General features: G+C 42.2%; 1 long non-coding RNA gene across 2 annotated transcripts in view; it reads right to left on the bottom strand.

Moving 5' to 3' along the window:
* LOC132396839 (uncharacterized) overlaps positions 1-20,091 on the bottom strand; it is a 75,212-nt gene that overhangs the window by 9,034 nt on the left and 46,087 nt on the right. For both annotated transcript variants that reach the window (XR_009513147.1, XR_009513148.1), the window contains exon 2: positions 18,770-18,822. This is a non-coding gene — a long non-coding RNA (uncharacterized LOC132396839). The remainder of the gene's footprint in view (positions 1-18,769; positions 18,823-20,091) is intronic.

Below are 20,091 nucleotides of genomic sequence, written 5' to 3'. Positions count from 1 at the left end.
CTGCAGAGGATGGGTTGGGCAGGCACAGTTCAAAGAGCCAATTTAGAAAGCTAGCCTCACCAGCTTCCGTTATAATTCATGCAAATGAATAAAAAGTAAAAGTTCACTGTGTCACATCAAGATTTGGAAAATTCAGCTAACTTCATCTCTTCACTGCATTGATGCAACAATGTTATTTAAGATAATGGTGTTCACAGTTTTTTATAGGCAAAACAATCAGGGAGGCATTTTGGGGCAGGACTTGTTTTGATAAGTTTCAATAATTGGCTGTTTGCATGCAATAATAATAATTTTAAGCTGTTTTTAAATCTTTGATCAAAACATTTACTACACATGTTTATTTTGCACATGTTTCCAATTAAATAAAACATACATTTGCTTGTGATGGAGTGGTGTGCATAAATTAATCATGCATCTCCCAGCCTATGTTAAGAATGAAAATGGTATTATTATCGGGAGCGTAAGAGCTGGATGATTTACAGTGCATCAAAAAGAATTAAAACAACATTCCCGGTACAGTAAATAAGAAAGGAGTGTGGCATAGCTAGTATAGCTGCTGTCTCACAGCTGTAGCAAACCCAGTGCAGTTCTGACGTCTAATTTTGTCTGCACAGAGCTTATTTGTTCTCTCTGTGGCTGCATGGGTTTCCTTCGCATGCTCCAGTTTCCTCCCACATTCAGACGATGTGCAGGCTGGTATGGCAATTCGCCATTGTAAATTGCCTGCAACTTGTGGGTGAGTGGTAGAACATGGAGTCAGTTAATGGGATGGGTAGAGCACAAATGGGATTTAGGTAAGATAATGTACATGGGTATTCGCAGTAAGCACAGACCTGAGGGGCTAAAGGGCCTGCTTCTGCACAATCTATTTATGGATTAACCGTTTGCACGTTAGCAAATGAGTTTCAGTTTAGATAAATGTGTGTCAATAACTGGTTGGTTTTGAAAGGAAGAATAAGGTTGCAAATACCCAGGAAAATAATAGGAGAGATGAGCCAATGGACTTCCAAGTACAGATGCACAAATTACTGAAGAAAGTGGGGCAAGTTAATACAAAGTGATATGAAGATTGGTGGAGGGGCAGATAGTGTTGAGGAAACAGGTAGAATGCAGAAGGAATTAGACAAATTAGGAGAATGGACAAGAAAGTGACAAATGAAATACAATGTTGGAAAATGCATGGTCATGCACTTTGGTAGAAGAAATGAATGTGCAGACTATTTTCTAAACAGGGAGGAAATCCAGGAATCTGAGATGCAGAGGGAACTTGGAGTCCTTGTGCAGAACACCCTGAAGGTTAACTTGCAGGTTGAGTCAGTGGAGAGGAAGGCAAATGCCATGTTAGCATTCATTTCAAGAGGTCTAGAATACAAGAGCAGGATTGATGTTGAGGCTTTATAAGGCACAGGTGAAGCCTCACCTTGAGTATTGTGAACTGTTTTGGGCCCCTCATTTTAGAAAAGATGTGCTGGGGTTGGAGAGGATCCAGAGGCAGTCACAAGGATGATTCCAGAAATGAAAACGTTATCATACTAGGAATGTTTGATGGCTCTGGGTCTGTACTTACTGGAATTCAGAAGGATGCGGAGGGATCTCATTGAAACCTTTTGAATGTTAAAAGGCCGAAATAGAGTAGATGTGGAAAGGTTATTTCCCATGGTGGGAGAGTCTAGGACAAGAGGGCACAGCCTCAGGATAAAGGTGTCATGATCCGGTCCGTGAAATCTGCGTTCCAGTTCACGGTCCAGTCTGTGGACTTCGGACTCCGGGTCTTCCGGCTGTCCCTTGTTTCAGTTGGGCTTAATCATAGGCACCTGATGCTCGTCTTGGGGCTGGGAATGTAGTGGGCCTGGGTTCAAGTGTAGGTACTGGTTTGACTTGTCAGTATCCTGTCCTTGACACTGTGGGGGTAAGTCAGGCTGTCTTTGCTGTTACCCTGAGGCTGGACTGTTCCCTTCCCCTTCTTTCTATAGCCCTTACCTGGAGCCTTGCTATCAAGTTTTACTGCTGGAGTAAGACTGGAGCCTTGCTGTGTCCAGATAAGGAACTGCCTTTTGTTGTTTAGAACTGTCTCTTTGTGTCCATGCCTTCACTAGGTAGGTCTGGCTGTGTGCTGCTACCTTGTGTTGCAATCTGTCAAGTCATGTTCAGCTTTCTGTGTATGAGCCCTGCCCCTATGTCCTGTTCCCAAGGAGGGGTCCTGGCTCTGTGTTCTGTGTTCCTGTCTCCCAAGGCCAAGGCTGAGCTTCATGTCCTCATCCAGCCCAGGAGTCCCACGTCCAGCCCCCCACGTCCAGTCCTGTTGCCTTGCCATGACTTGTCCTCGCCTGGATCTGGAGTCCGAGCCTGAGTCAAGACCCAGGATCCAGGTCCCTGTCCAGTCTCTGGCTCGGAGTCCTTGTCCAGGTTCCAAGACCCAGGTTCCGGCTCCCTGTCCAGTCTCTGGCTCGGAGTCCTAGTCCAGCTTCCAAGACCCAGGTTCCGGCTCCCTGTCCAGTCTCTGGCTCGGAGTCCTAGTCCAGGTTCCAAGACCCAGGTTCCGGGTCCCTGTCCAGTCTCTGGCTCGGTCCTAGTCCAGGTTCCAAGACCCAGGTTCCGGCTCCCTGTCCAGTCTCTGGCTCGGTCCTAGTCCAGGTTCCAAGACCCAGGTTCCGGCTCCCTGTCCAGTCTCTGGCTCGGAGTCCTAGTCCAGGTTCCAAGACCCAGGTTCCGGCTCCCTGTCCAGTCTCGGCCTCGGAGTCCTAGTCCAGGTTCCAAGACCCAGGTTCCGGCTCCCTATCCAGTCTCTGGCTCGGAGTCCTAGTCCAGGTTCCAAGACCCAGGTTCCGGCTCCCTGTCCAGTCTCTGGCTCGGAGTCCTAGTCCAGGTTCCAAGACCCAGGTTCCGGCTCCCTATCCTGTCTCTGGCTCGGAGTCCGAGTCCAGCTTCCAAGACCCAGGTTCCGGGTCCCTGTCCAGTCTCTGGCTCGGAGTCCTAGTCCAGGTTCCAAGACCCAGGTTCCGGGTCCCTATCCAGTCCCTGGCTCGGAGTCCTTGTCCAGGTTCCAAGTTCCTCATTCCTTGTCCAGGTCCTGCTTTCTTAGTCTAGTCCTAGCCCAGGCTCTAAATCCAAGTCTTGTCCAGGCCCTGTGTCTTGTCCAGTGTAATTTCTTCCCCACTTACCTTGGTTTCTTGACACACCTTGTCCCTAGTACTTCAGTGTCTGTGTCTTGCATTTGTGTCTGCTCTCAACGCCCACCTTATGACAAGAGGGGCATCCATTTAAAACATGTACATGAGAAAATCTGCAGATACTGGAAATCCAAAGCAATATATACAAAATGCTGTAGGAACTCAGCTGATGTTTTAAATCAAGACCCTTACTTTCCAGTCCTGATGAAGGGTCTCAGCTCAAAACCTCAACTGTTTACTCTTTTCCAGCGGTGCTGCCTGGCCTGCTGAGTTCCTCCAGTATTTTGTGTGTGTTACTTAGTATTTCCATGTAACAGTTGCCTTTACCCTTCTTTGTGGTAAAGATTGGAGCTTTAGAAGGTGCTGTTGAAGTTGCCTTGGCATGGACAATTTCCATTGCCCGTTTAACCTATCAGCCAGTAGGACTGCCAGAGGAAAGCCACGTGGTCACAGGGAGAACATACAAACTCTTTACAGAGTGGCAACGGGAATGGAACCCAGGTTGCCTGTGCTATAAAGCTTCATGCTAACCACTATGCTAGAGTCTGAGCAAGAAAAATATGGTAAAAAGAGAAAAAATATTAATCTCAATGCACATCAAATTTGGAATTCAAGAAATAGTATCTGTGTACAACTAAGAAACATTAGTGGGACATTAAGCCTTGTAAAGATGATGCAAGTCAAATTTACAGCAGTATTGTGGGAAGTGAATTCATGGAGTACATAAGAGATGCTTATAAGAGAAACAATCAGATAACAATCTGTGTTAGATTGGGTGCTGTGCAATGATAACAACCTGGTATCTAAAAGACTTTGAGTGGGGATCACATCACTGAATTCTGTATCAGTGTTGAGAGTGATTTAGTGCAAGTCTTCAGAGCTAGTCAAGAAGATACAAGACCTAGTTTGGCTACAATAAATTGGGGACATTACAATGGGTATGACAATAAAAAGTCATAACTGATGTTTAAAATTTAATTCATGAAACAGTAACTGGTAAATCTTGAAGGTCAGACAAGAACAAAGCAGAAAACCTAAATACTGGGGGGGGGGGGGGGGAAACATCAGAATTCTGGAAGGAGCATGAAAGAAGAGTCAGGGAAAGGGATAATAGAATGCAAGAGTAATCCAATACAGGACACAAATAAATTATTGGTCCTGCTGAGAAATGCTTTGTGTCAGAAATAGGTGCTCAAACAAGAGAACTAGGGTGAAAGAAGAGTTGAAAGAAATTAGCATAAGTTTATGAGTTAGTTTCAGGGATTCATGAATTGCTATTATTAAAAATGCTATCTCTTTTCATTCTAGATCGACTTCAACAGAATCAATGCTATATAGTGAAAAGCGGATATGGAGACACAAGAGGCGGAAAGTTGCTGCAAAGATATTAAATCCAGCAGGTAATATTTAAGAGTCCAGGGCTCTTTTCACAGGAAGTGACCTCAAGATGAGATCAGCTGGGATCCAGGATCAATAGGCTGGATAGACTATGCATATGTGCCCTTGAGAAGTCTGTTGGGCAGAAAGAACAACAGTCTACAAATTAGTGAATTTTAATCCATCAAGAACAGTAGAAGTAGACATACCAATTGTCTTATTTCTTGCCATGTGAAACATAGAAAACCTACAGCACAATTCAGGCCCTTCGACCCTCAAAGCTGTGCTGAACACGTCGTTACCTTAGAAATTACCTAGGGCTACCCATAGCCCTCCATTTTTTTAAGCTCCATGTACCTATCCAGGAGTCTCTTAAAAGACCCAATCATATCCGCCTCCACCACTGTCGCTGGCATTCCACACACTCACCACTCTCTGTATTTAAAGAAAATCTTGCCCCTGATGTCTCCTCTGTACCTACTTCCAAGCACCTTAAAACTGTGCCCTCTTGTTCCAGCCATTTCAGCCCTGGGGTAAAAAGCCTCTGACTATCCACATGATCAATGCCTCTCATCATCTTATACACCTCTATCAATTCACCTCTCATCCTCTGTCACTCCAAGGGGAAAAGGCCAAGTTCACTCAACCTATTCTCATAAGGCATGCTCCCCAACAGGCAACATCCTCGTAAATCTCCTCGGCACTTTCTATGCTTTCCACATCCTTCCTGTAGTGAGGCGACCAGAACTGAGCAGAGTACTCCAAGTGGGGTCTGAACAGGGTCCTATATAGCTGCAACATTACCTCTTGGCTCTTAAACTCAATCCCACGATTGTTGAAGGCCAATAAACCGTATGCTTTCTTAACCACAGTCAACCTGTGCAGCAGCCTTGAGTGTCCTATGGACTCGGACCCCAAGATCCCTCTGATCCTCCATGCTGCCAAGAGTCTTACCATTAATACTATATTCTGCCATCATATTTGACCTACCAAAATAAACCACCTCACATTTAAATGGGTTGAATGCCATCTGCCACTTCTCAGCACAGTTCTGCATCCTATCAATGTCTCGCTGTAACCTCTGACAGCCCTCCACACCTTCCACAACACCCCCAACCTTTGTGTCATTTGCAAATTTACTAACGCATCCCTTCACTTCCTCCTCTAGATCATTTATATAAATCATGAAGAGTAAGAGTCACAGAACAGATCCCTGAGGCACACCACTGGTCACCGACCTCCATTCAGAATATGACCCGTCTTCAACCACTCATTGCCTTCTGTGGGCAAGCCAGTTCTGGATCACTAAGTAATGTCCCCTTTGATCCCTCCTTATTTTCTCAATAATGCCTTGCTGAAATCCATATACACTACATCTACTGCTCTACCTTCATCAATGTGTTTAATCACATCCTCAAAAAATTCAATCAGGCTCGAAGGAGATGGAGGCTGTCATTTTGTGAAGCTGCTCTGCATCCACCATTTTGTGGACTGAAGTTGCTTGATCAGTACTTTAACATAGACACAATGATGTTTCAGGTTATCTGTTGGAGTAGAGATAATTTCCAAATAAGAAGTTATTTGTGAGGTGTTCTTTGATATAATATAATTTGCAGGTTTGTATCATGGAGTCTATATCTGCCCTAAGTGATTCGAGCTGGTTACTGGTTTGAGCCAGAGTCAAAGAGAACTAAATTACCAGTTCTCAGTTGTTGCTTGCAGAAGAGCAATTTATTGGATGTTGGTTTGGACCAGAGCCAATAAGAAATGTTAGTTTAGACAAATGACCCACAGCCAATAACACTGATAACCAACATTTGAACAGATAAGGAATGAATATAAAAGCAGACACTCCAAGTGATCTAATAGCAATAACTCTCCAGAGACCAACCATCACGGATCTGGAGGACACATGGACATGTGGTGATCAGAGGAATAGATAGCTAGCATAGACTTTTATTGGGAATACCTTTTTTATTCTTTGACTGTTCGTGGAGGGTCAGGAAAACTTGATAGGTGAGCACACAGTTACTTGGTTGTGTAAATTCACATGTTCTTCTGTTATTGGTAATTACTAAGAGGGAGATAGATCCTTGTAACAAGGCTCTCTTCTCATTACCACCATCAGGAAGGAGGTATAGGGGCCTGAAGACCAATACTCAATGATTCAGTAACAGCTTCTTCTTTCACCATCAGATTTCTGAACAGTAAAACCCATGAATTCCACCTCATTTTTAGCTTTTTCTATACTAGTGATTTATTTTGTAATTTATAATAATGTTTTTTTCTTTGCACAGTACTGCTACAACAAAACAACAATTTCACATAATAAGACAATGTGAATATATGTGATTTTGACTGAGTCAAGGTAGGAGATTTAAAGTATTTGAAAGGCTGGATAGAGGAAAGTTATTTCCTCTGGTGTGTGGGGTCTAGAACAAGTGCTGTAACTGTAAAATGTGAATCTATCCATATGGGGTAATACCAGGCAACAAATCTTTGGGCAATGCAACCCTGGCATCTTCCAAAACATCTTACTGAATCTAGAGTTGAACTGAAAAGTTCAGAACTGAGCTTGATACACTACATTAGAGAATTAATGACCACAGAATCAGATAAGGCAAATGCAAATCAGATCAACTGAGATCTAATAATTAATAATTGGCTTCCTATTCCTTCATATTTTAAGGTGTTGGTAGTTTTTAGTCACTTTTAAATTGTTGATGGTAGTTTAAGATTGCTTCAACAGGAACATAACACATTCATATTCTTGCTAGGATGCACTGACAGTGGCAAGAACAGGCATGGCCTGGTAGACTAAATAACTGATCCTCTTGCAAAAGAGTTCTGGAAACAGTAAGACTGAGTTCTGTGTCTCCATGATGATGTCTATTGAGGTCCTGTATCCTTGTTTTCAAATGAGTGAGTTCTTCTCTGAACTGTGCACGTCTAGCAAGAAAGACCCACCTCAACTCCTCAATGTTCCAGATAACCCATTACCCTAGCTCTCTGCAGCCTTAAAAGCAGCTCTGACAGATAGTGAGGGGTGGACAGGTGGATGTCTGGGGGTGTTGAGGGGTTGGAGGAAAGTGTTAGAATTATTGAACTAAAATTCTTTTGAGAAATATTTCAGGAAAAGCTTGGGGGGATAAAAGCTACGTAGCAGACTGTAGCAACATAACAGTGACTGTTTTGTTGGTCTCCCCTCTCCCTGTGGTGACACCTCTCTGTCCCATGTTAGTGAGAGAGCTGTGGCATTTTGCATTGTCAGGTGAACAATAGGTTTTGTGGACCGCAGATCCTGGTCTCTCTTTGGAGGCTTTGCAATTGTTGGCTTGGTGGGTGATAAATGGGAGAATGGGAGGGGTGAGGGTTGATACTTTGCTGGTGTGGAGAAGGGGCTTTAGGATTCTAATGTTTTTCTGCCATTCATTCTTTGGGGCTCTCTTCTATTTTTGTAGATGTTTGCGAATAGAATGAATTTCAGGTTGTATACTGTATACATTTTCTGAAATTAAATGGAACCATTGAACTGTTGAGGTAAGAGATTATTCATCCAGAAGATGAAAAAACAGGTTGGGAAGGAAAGGAAAATGTTGAGCACTTCCAATGCTTAGGAACTAAAGGCTTCTGTCATTGGGCCTTCAACACCTGGGAAGAAGAAAAGATTGAATATAGGTTTTAAATATTATGAAGAATTTGAAAGGGTGAAGAAAGAACAGCCACATTTTGGTAAATGTACTGAGATACAATGAAAATGCATGCCAATTCGTCCAGAGCATTTCTTCATCAAAGTAGTACAAGGGGTAACAGTTGCACAATGCAGAACTAAGTGTTAGTCACAGAGAAAGTGCAGTGCAGCCAGACACCGTGCTGGGCCATAAGGTCAATTGTGAAGTCAAGAATAGTCTTGTAACAGTGGAATAGAAGCTTGGCGATACATGCTTTCAGGCATTTGTTAGTGTTACAAAGTCATCCAGCTCAAAAACAGGCCCTTTGGCCTATCGTGTCTAACAGTAACAGTTGCACCTATCTATACTAACCCCATTTACCCACTTCACATTCCCAGTCTTCTATGTCTTGATTCAAGTGTGAACTAGGCAACACAACGTGTTGAAGAACTGGTGATCCTTTGCAAGACCGAAACCCAAATTGGTAATCTAATCGCGTGGATATTGAAATAAAAAAATTATAACACAATGCAAACTGACTGTTTGTACCTAATTCACTGTTAACAAAATTCAAATCCACCCTGTTGTAACCCTCTCTTCATCAAACCCAGCACATTCCCCATGGAACAAATATTCATCAAAGACTATTTTAAATCGCCCGGAACAGTTATGTTTTTCTACAGAATTAACAAGGATCCATAAGTTTGAAGCATTTTATTCCCAAGACAGTAATCTACATGATGGATTAGAGTTTACAGGGAGAATGAAGCATTCCCCTGTTTCTCATTAAATTGAGAGTCCTGCGGTCCAAAGCTGTCAGTGCAGAAATAGTGTACACAAGGTCAGAACTAATATAGGCAAGTCCAGAGATTAGAAGATATTTCAATCTATCATACAGGGAGAAACGGCAGCGATGGCTGCACAGTTTCCTGTAAGTTTCAGATCAAAATGCTGGCAATATCAGATTAGATGGCTGTTGGACTCAGAAACTCCACACGTACAATGTTTCAGAGTTGTTTGGATGTGCAGCATGGCTGCTGTTTGAGCAACGGGGTACCAACCTGGATGTAATGAGTGTCTTTCACTCAGAATTTCTCTGGAGTGTAGGAGAATGAGGAAAGATTTGACAGATATACAAAAGGATGAGGGGTACGGATAGGGTAAATGCCAGCAGGCTTTTTCCACTAAAGCTACGGGCCATGGGTGGTCAAAGGGGCTTGGCAGAATAACAATTCGGCACCATCTGCTTCTGTGCTGTAGTGCTCTATGGCTCTAAAATCTCCCAGGGTGCTTTGTGAGCATTGACCATATAACAATTACAGCATGGAAACAGGCCATCTCGGCCTTTCTAGTCTGTACTGAACGCTTACTCTCACCTAGTCCCACTGACCCGCACTGAGCCCATAACCCTCCATTCCTTTCCTGTCTATATACCTATCCAATTTTACTTTAAATGACAATACCAAACCTGCCCCTACCACTTCTATTGGAAGCTCGTTCCACACAGCTACCACTCTCTGAGTAAAGAAATTCCCCCTCATGTTATCAAACTTTTGCCCCCTAACTCTCAACTCATGTCCTCTTGTTTGAATCTCCCCTACTCTCAATGGAAAAAGCCTATCCACGTCAACTCTATTTATCCCCCTCATAATTTTAAATACCTCTATCAAGTCCCCCCTCAACCTTCTACGCTCCAAAGAATAAAGACCTAACTTGTTCAATATTTCCCTGTAACTTAGGTGCTGAAACCCAGGTAACATTCTAGTAAATCTTCTCTGTACTGTCTCTATTTTGTTGACATCTTTCCTATAATTCAGTGACCAGAACTGTACATAATACTCCAAATTCAGCCTTACCAATGCCTTGTACCATTTTAACATTACATCCCAACTCCTATACTCAATGCTCTGATTTATAAAGGCCAACATACCAAAAGCTTTCTTCACCACCCTATCCACATGAGATTCCACCTTCAGGGAACTATGCACCATTATTCCTAGATCACTCTGTTCTACTGCATTCTTCAATGCCCTACCATTTACCATGTATGTCCTATTTGGATTAATCCTACCAAAACGTAGCACCTCACACTTATCAGCATTAAATTCCATCTGCCATCGTTCAGCCTACTCTTCTAACAGGCCTAAATCTCTCTGCAAACTTTGAAAACCTACTTCATTATCCACAACGCCACCTACCTTAGTATCATCTGCGTACTTTCTAATCCAATTACCACCCCATCATCCAGATTATTAATGTATATGATAAACAACATTGGACCCAGTACAGATCCCTGAGACACACCACTAGTCACCGGCCTCCAACCTGACAAACAGTTATCCACCACTACTCTCTGGCATCTCCCATCCAGCCACTGTTGAATCCATTTTACTACTTCAATATTAATACCTAATGATTGAACTTTCCTAACTAACCTTCCGTGTGAAACCTTGTCAAGGGCCTTACTGAAGTCCATATGGACAACATCCACTGCTTTACCCTCGTCAACTTTCCTCGTAACCTCTTCAAAAAATTCAATAAGATTTGTCAAACATGACCTTCCTCGCAAAATCTATGTTTTCTGTTCCTAATCAGACCCTGTTTATCCAGATAATTATATATACCATCTCTAAGAATACTTTCCATTAATTTACCTACCACTGACGTCAAACTGACAGGCCTATAATTTTTAGGTTTACTCTTAGAACCCTTTTTAAACAATGGAACCACATGAGCAATACGCCAATCCTCTGGCACCATCCCCATTTCTAATGACATTTGACATATTTCTGTCAGAGCCCCTGCTGATTCTACACTAACTTCCCTCAAGGTCCTAGGGAATATCCTGTCAGGATCTGGAGATTTAGCCACTTTTATATTCCTAAAAGCACCAGTACTTCCTCCTCTTTAATCATCATAGTTTCCATAACTTCCCTACTTGTTTCCCTTACCTTAGACAATTCAACATCCTTCTCCTTAGTGAATACTGAAGAAAAGAAATTGTTCAAAATCTCCCCCATCTCTTTTGGCTCCACACATAGCTGTCCACTCTGATTCTCTAAGGGACCAATTTTATCCCTCACTATCCTTGTGCTATTAATATAACTGTAGAAACCCTTCGGACTTATTTTCACCTTACTTGCCAAAGCAACCTTGTATCTTCTTTTAACTTTTCTAATTACTTTCTTAAAATTCTTAATGTAATTAATGTAAATTAATGTAACAAATGTGGCAACTATTTTATACACAGGAAGATCCCATAATCAAAAATGAAAATTATAAGATAAGTATGGACCATATTTAATTGTATTGACTTGGGGATAAATACCCAGGACTTTCCCTTCCTGTTCCTATCAAATCTTGCACCACAGGAACCTGATCCACTCCCAAGACAGCAGGCAGGGCTTCAGTTCATCATCTCCTACACCAGTGTAGCTGTAAGTATTGCCTTGTGCTCCATGACCTATGGATTCCAAGGCGAGTGCAGGAGAACCAACCCAGTGCTGAATGTGAAACCGACAGAACCGGCAGTTATTGCCCACGGTAGTTTAGTGAGTACTTGTGTCCTTCAGTTTCCTGAGAGGGGAAAAAAGCCTCAATAAGGCAGGACTATAACCTCATGAGTTGAAAAAAAGCCTCAATAAGGCAGGACTATAACCTCATGAGTGAGTCCTTCCAGAGTCACAGCCTCTCCTCACGTTCACAGAGCAGAAACAGACCATTCAGTCCACTAGGTTTACACTGACCATTGGCCACCAACTCAGACTCATCCTGCATTCAGTTCACAATATTCTCCGCACATTCTCGTCAACTTCCCCCAGGTCCTATCAATCACCTATCCGCTAATGTCAATTTACAATTAACCTATCAGCTCTCACGTCTTTGGGATGTGGGGGGGGGGGGGACACCAATGCTCTCAGAAGACACTCGTGGTCACAGGGAGAAAGTGCAAACTCCCCACAAACAACCCCCCAAGATTAGGACTAACCTGGGTCTCTGGCACCGTGAGGCAGCCACTCTGCTAACAGCACCACTGTGGCGCTGTGCTGAGTTAATGGTTTATTTACCTTTGAAAGTTCCTGGCATGCAGGCCAGAAATTCTTGACAAGAGTGTTCTTTGCATAACTTGAAGCAAAGTAAAAATAAGATTAAGGTTATTGCATTGTGCAAAAGCATTTAGTGTATAATTCTATAATAAAATCCCTCTGCTATGCCTCATTTTTAACTATAATGGAGTGCAGTTGCACATTTAAAAGACAGAACAATGTTTGTGTGGATTTAATACAATGGGGAAGTAATCTAACAGTCCTTTGTGGCTGTGATGGAATGATAGAAATGTGTGCTTAAATACCGAATACATGTTGAAAGTACGGTTCAGAGCATGCATTGCTCCTTCTCTTTAAGAAGCAACAGGGCCAATTCAAACCAGATTGAAGGATGTACTGGATCTTATAGTTACTTCCCTTTGAGCATGCTTGTCTAAAATTAATAAGTTACACAACATTGGCATAGATCTGTGTACAGTATGATGTGCACTGCAATTTGTAAACCTGTGTCAAATTTTGAAATGTCACCCCTTTATATACAAAATCTAAAATCTGAATTTTAATCTGAATTCTATTTCTAAATTTCATTCAGTTGATTATTTCTACCTTGTTTCTAGTTTAGGTGTTTCTGGCTTCAACTCTCCCATCTGGCTGAGATGTTAAACCAAGCATCCGTTCTTACTATTAGGAGAAGCAACACATTGCACTATGATATAGAGCAGGGAGAATTTTATCAACTTTGCGGTACATCATTGTCTATCAACAAACAACACTAAACCCGATTATAGAGTCATTATCACCTCTGCAAATTGTCTGCAAGTTTCCTTTCTTAGTGACTATTAAGGGCTTTGAGAATTCCTGCAGACTTAAGGATGCTAAAAACAATACATCATTTTCTTTTCCTTGCATTGATTTATGAAGTGCACAGAGAAAAACATTCTAGACTGTTGTAAAACTTCCTTGAAAGAATGTATCCCCAAAGCACTGAAAATCCATGTCCCAAAGCTGCTCAGAAAGAACAGTTGTGATGGCATCAAGATCTTTTGAGACCAAGGATCAGACACAGACAAAGCCCAGAATTGTACTGCTTCAAAAATTACCCGTCCACCTATTCCATCGAGCACCTTCTGCTCCACATGAAGCAAAGAACTCAAGACTTTTTCTTAAGGCTTCCTTCAGGGAAAATCTTGCCTGACAAATCTGCTGGAGTTCTTTGAGGAACTAATAGACAGGATAGACAAAGGAGAGTCAGAGGATGTTGTTTATTTGGATTTTCAGAAGGCCTTTGACAAGGTGCCATGTATGAGGCTGCTTAACAGAAACAGAGCTCCTGATATTACAGAAAAGATAATAGCATTGTCCAGTTGGCAGAAGGCAAACAGTTGGAATAAAGAGGGCTTTTTCTGGTTGGCTACTGGTGACTAGTGGTGTTTTGCAAAGGTTGGTGTTAGGAGACCTTTTTATATTTTGTATCAATAATTTGGATGACAGAACTGATGGCTTAGTGGCCAAGTTTGTGGATAATACAAAGTCAGGTGGAGGGGCAGGTAGCATTGATGAAGCAGGGAGTCTACAGAAGGACTTAAATAGATTGGGAGAATGGGCAAAGACTGGCAATAGAAAACAGTGTAGGGACTTGTATGGTCATGCATTTTAGTAGAAGGAATAAAGACAGACAACTTTCTAAACAGGAAGAAAATTCAAAACTCAGAGGTACAAAGGGACTCGGAAGTCCTTGTGGAAGATTCCCTGATGGTTAATTTACAGGTTGAGTCAGTGGTAAGGGAGACTAATGTAATGTTAGTATTTGCTTCAAGAGGACTAGAATATAAGAGCAAAGATGTAATGTTGAGGGTTTATAAGGCATTGCTCAGACCACACGGAATATTGTAAACAGTTTTGGGCTCCTTATCTAAGAAAAGATATGCTGGCATTAGAGAGGACCCAGAGGAGATTCACAAGAAATGTGACAATGTTCCTCTTGAGGATCAGCAAGAAATGTTGGGCCAGTTAGCCATGAGGAGGGGGTGAGCTGATTAGCTTGGAGCCCTCTTATGCTATGATTAGCCAGATTGAGATCAGTAGAAACATTGGTTCTTCTGGGTTGATCGTCTGATAAATTGGATCCTATTATGTGCGTAAACATAGAATTTCCTTGTTTCATTCAATATATAACCAAGTACAACCTTACTGATGGTAAAGAACTTGATAACATATAGTTCTATGTCCAATTCTTCAGATATCACCTCTACCATCTCAACTGCTGGAACAATGGCTCCAAGTTCAAGTCTTGGTATGGTGAAATCTGGTTTGGAAGTCAACTTCGCATTACCCAGGATGAGCCTAACTTCACTATATCCAGCAGCACCTATGACTTCCAGGTATACACCAGCAGCAATAGCTACAGTTGATGCATTACAGAAGATGCATACCTCTATCTTTTAATTGTGGAATTGTGTAGATTCCTGGATTTTTTTTAAGCCTTTAAGACCCTGAAGGGAAGAAACATGAGGAGTGGGACATCCTTTTCACAAGTGTCTGAGATCATCTCTCCTAATATGAAGTGTCCTTGGACACTGAATGGAGCAGCAAATTCAATATAGTCAAATAAGCTATGGTTAGTCAATAGCACACCATGATGGGTAAAGGATCTTTCAGTATCAGCAATCCAGAAATTAAGGGTGTCCGTAATGAGGTACCATCCAAGGCCCAGACTGTACTGCGTAGGAAGGCTGTCCTGTCCCAAGATGAAGATTCTGTAGACCTTTGCCCAGATCTTCAGTAGGGAAACATTGCATGGCCTCAGCACTGTTGGATGCAATCTATGCAATCAGAGATTAGGCTGCACCAACATGTCTTGCGCTGCTTTCAGCACACTCATTGCTTTTTCTGCCCTAGAAAATGATTTAAGACCATCATCAGCATAGAATTGCCTTTCTATGTAGTTCCATGCTTCAGTCCTGAATTCCTTCTCTCCCTCCATAGCTGTTCTCTTAACGCCATAGATTGCCACTGAGAGACAGCGAGACAGTTACCAAATACATGAACTCTTACACAACACTTCAGAGTCTTGTTGTCCAGTTGGTGGTCACAAAACCACAAGATTCCGAGGTAGTTTTAATGATCCTCTCTCACTAGAAAGTCGTGGAACATTTGTTCAATAAGGTGCACCGTGCCAACAGCTGCACTGTTCACCTACCTCATGTGCCTGGATAGTGTCTCTGCCAAGCAGCCATGGAATCTCAGCAAAAGAGTCAACTGGAGGAATCCTTTCAGCTAACCGAGTGCAGCTTCAGGAGTTGGGATTTCATCCCTGTTGTTGGAAATATTGTCGTACTCAATGAGGTTTGGCAAGGGTACCCTCATAGTGACTCACAACAAATCCACTGACTCTACTTCTGGCAACTTCTGATGTTCCAGAACATGCCTTTGGAGTGCACAGGGAAACAGGACTTAGAATACTGAATATGTCAAAGAATGTTGACTTTGCCAATGGCATATTACCCTGATCATCCAATATCAGATATGCTTTTATGTTTTGCTCAAGATGTCCTTTTGGGTAGATATTGACTAGACGTATTTTAGAGCAGGATTTGCCTTTTCCTGCATACCTCCGTGCATGAGGAAGTAGCTACATATGATGCATGCTCAACTGCCTCCCAGCCATGCTCTGCTGTGGATGTGCTAGGACCAGTAGTAGGCCAAGGTGCTGGCCCTGAGTGAAGTGCTGATTAGTGCTGGTCACTGTTGCACTCAGTGCTATGTATGATAGCTTTACAGTCGTTTACTTGGTGTGTTTTTGAAGCACTTCATTTGAACATATTGAATGCCCTTTTAGAAAGCATCTCCTTTCTCTGAATCCTCTGCAATTCGTTAAGGGGTGATTTATGGACCAGGAATTATCTATTGGGGTACATAATAGTTTTCTACTTCAGTTTTGATGACAGTTCAGCTTTGCTTTTCCATGCTTTTGCTGGAGACCTCCCTTTGAATGAGGTGCTATTAGAAGTTGAGAGCAATAAATTAGAGTCCTTTTGCATTTCTGTGTGGTGGCAGACAAAGTCCACAAATAATGCCTATGGTGGATGGGGCAGGTTGCTTTGTTTTATACCTGAAACTTTCAGCTATCTACTCTTGGATCTTGTTCAGTAATTTCTCCACTGTAGGATTTATTCTTTGTGCTGTGTTGAAGAAACGCAGCCCTAGTAGGCGATCCTAGTTTGTTTGGGTTTTTTTTGGTGGCTTGCAGTTCTGACAACAGATCTGCTAACTACTGTAGCTTCTGCGGTCCTTTGAGTGAGGAGGCTTTGGAAAATTATCAAGTCTACTGAAGGCAGATTCTTTGATTGCCTCTGGAGAGCCATAGCATTTTTCCAGTCTCTGCCACAGCATTTTTAAGTCCATAGCAAGATTATTAATGTGAACTGCCGTAACCCTTTTTGCATGTTGCAGTGACTTACAGGGAAGGTCCAGCTCTTCGCTAGGCTTGAGATTTAGTCCTTCTACTGCATTGTGAAAGCTTGACTTCCAGGACAAGTAACTGGCAGCTGGTTGTTGAGCACATTTAGTCCTGCGGTAACTCGGTCTCAAAAAGCCAGATACCAAACCAAATCTGACACACCTGCCGCTCCTAAATGAAAACGTTGAGGTGACTGGTTTGCCAGATGTGCTTCCTGGGACGGATGGAACTTCATTCTGACCATGTCTATGCAGATGGGTTTGGCAACTCTTGACTGAGGTCTTTGCTGTTGGACACCTTGAGTGTCAATACGTCAATACCCTGAAAGACATGTTGGCAGAATGGTGGGGACAGATTCTCACTGTATAGGCAAAATGTGTTTGGACACTAATACTTCTAGAATACTACTTTTCAAGGCCAACTGATAGACATATATTTAAGAATTGATTTAGAAATGGAGGTGGAAGGACAGGAATGGTGGAGATGGGTGAATTAGGGACAGAACAGGAACAGAAAGAGAAACAAGTGAAAGAAAGGGAAGTCTGTATGGAAAGAGATCAAAGGTAAGCAGTTAAAGAAAAGGAATTAAACAAAAAATAAACATTTCTCTGAAGGAATGCCGGCTACAGCAATGACCCTCTACGGTTTTGATTGTTCAGTCTCTGTGATTCCGTTTCATGCTAGGACTATAATCTCATTTAGAGGTGCGTTGTGCTGTAACATGCCAGCCTCCACACTGGGCAGCAGCTTCGACTCTGCTGCTTTTAGCTGTTTCATGACGCTCACAGGCAAGGGCAAAATGTTGTTTTTGCAAAGCTCACAGCTTATGAGCACAAATTGTCCAAAGATCTCTGCTAAGATCCTGATACTCCCTCACCATAGGTTGCCAGATGCTCTTTTTACTCTCTATTAAAGCAAGGTGGAACTATGGAACCTGCTGCTATTTCTCCAGCATATGCCAAGCCATTATGAACTGGTAATGCTCATGTGTTTCAGGAAATGTTTAATGCAAACATTAGGCTACCCTTCCCTGGCGATGGCTATTGCCTGATAGTCCATGCACATCAGCTTCATGCCACATATCAGCCAATGCAGGTACGAGCTTTTTCATTTCCCGAGAGCTTGTGAATGGAGTTGAATATTGTGTTTTATCAATGAACACCTTCACTTATAGTGGAGGAAGGTCACTGCATCTACATCCACCTTCATTACTGATGCAAAATTGTCTTTGTTTACAACCGTTCTTTGCTTCTCTCAATTCTCTAATTTCTCCCCCCACCCCCATGCCTGTACAACTTATCAGATATCTGGACTTTTATATTCTGAATCTCTGCCCTGTTTTCATAACAGGAGAATGCCTGCTATTCATTCCGAGTGAGAATTATTCAAATCCTCTGGGCCCTGTAAACATTGTAAAGCGGTTTCAGAAGGAATGCCAACATGGGGAGGAGAGGCTGACCCTTGTGGTTATTTTGGTAGAACTGATTCTTTTTGTGGGGGGGGGGGAAATGTCAGAGAGGTGGTGATTTCTCTCAAATTCTATCCCTCTGCAACAGATTGTTCAGTTTAAATGAAACAGGGCTTTTCCTACAATTATTCTTAGACAGGTTAGCAATGCGAAGGCTCCTCAGAACAGAAATTTGTCCGCCATTGTCAGTGCCAGGCATTCAATGCAATAACATCTGGACAACGGAGTCCACTTCTGAAATTCAGTTCCACTGAAGCAAATGAGATGAATGCCCTTCTACTATCCTATATCAATCCATTACCTGCAGATGTGCCAGAAATCAGCAAGAGTCAGGCAAGAAGAGTACGATTGGTTGTCAGTGTCTTCATTATCATGTCGTGTCACAAACCGGTGTTTTATCTAACAAATATTCAATCCAGGTCAAAGGCATTAAAATATATTGATTTATTCATAATAGCATGTAGCTAATTAAGATCACTGCTACAATGCAGAAAACACGCTGGTCAATTTGCCCACAGCATGTTCATGCAACCACGTAAATGGTAAGGTCCAGATAATCGTCAAGTAATATTACTTACAGCTGTCATTCATGGCGTCAGAAAGATACCCCGGCTCTCCTTCCAAACAGTCCCTGAAGAAGAAAAGGAAACCCCAGTTTAATGTCTCAATTGAAATTGGAACACAGAGCCTTAGTGAGTGGTAGAAGTGGATGGTCACAACATTTAACAAATGTCTCGATCACACATTATTTGGCAAAGCATAGGTGGCCACAGAATAGGTACAGGTAAATGGGATTAATAAAGGTGGATGCACAATCCTCATCATGGATATGAGGACTGAAGGGCATATTTCTATGCTGGTTGACTCTAAACTCTGCACTTCTGGTAGTGCATCTTTCCCTCAGTACGGTGTAAGCATTTCCATTCTGGTCTCTGGCTGGGTGAAGGGGGAGACTTGGAGCTGTTGACTTTCGGAGATATTAAACTAAGAATGTCTTACGAATTCAGTACTGTGCTGGTGTTAGTGTAGGTTATTTTCTGCTCGAATGGAAAGTGAACCAAGAAACTTCTGATCCTGTGCCTAGTTCCTAATATTTTGAAGAATCATTTTGAAGAAAGACAGGGGAGTTGCCAATATTCTTCCTTTAATATCCTCCACTGAAAAAGATGGCCTGATCATTATTACATTTCTATTTGTGGGAGCTTGCTGTGTACATTCTGACTATGTGCTTCATACAGTAAGTGAGTGACCACACTCAGAAGTACTAAACTGAATGGAAGTGAACCTGGGAAATCTTAAAAGGTATGCCATAGTGCCAATTGTAATGAAAGTTGATTTGGAAAGATGCTGACTGAAATCCCTTTGTAATAACAGAGTGCAGAGATTTTTAATGGTTCTTGCCAAATACAATGAGCGAGCAGTTGATATGGCTTTCACCCAACTCTTCCCTCATCCAGTCTCTTAAGCTGTCTGCTAATATGTATAGGGTAAAAGTTATACTGAGAAATAAGACATGCTTTGAAAAGGCTGCTGAAAGTGTCTGCATTTATGGAATGTGTCAATCTACTGTGTTCTTTATCCCCTGGATAGATTGGGAGTTGGAGACTTGGGGGTGGGGTTGGTGGATGTATCCAGCTTCTTCATTGAGACTAAATTTAGTTTAAATTTAAAATGATACATTTTTAGTTGCTTAGCTGAAATATTCTGGAAGAAGTACTACTGTTCAAAGAAAACCAAATCAATTAAACAATTGCATTTGAAAAGTGCCCAGAGTGTTTTAAATTAAAATGGCACTCTCGGTATCTGGTTTTGCCAGACATATGGGATCAATCAGGAAGTTTGTGCTGATGTTTTCTTTGGGAAATGCTGATAGCTCAACGCATGTGTAGCGGCGACAAGA

Source organism: Hypanus sabinus, chromosome 7 (assembly GCF_030144855.1).
Source record: "Hypanus sabinus isolate sHypSab1 chromosome 7, sHypSab1.hap1, whole genome shotgun sequence".
Taxonomy (NCBI): domain Eukaryota; kingdom Metazoa; phylum Chordata; class Chondrichthyes; order Myliobatiformes; family Dasyatidae; genus Hypanus; species Hypanus sabinus.
This window is presented reverse-complemented; position numbering and strand designations above follow the sequence as displayed.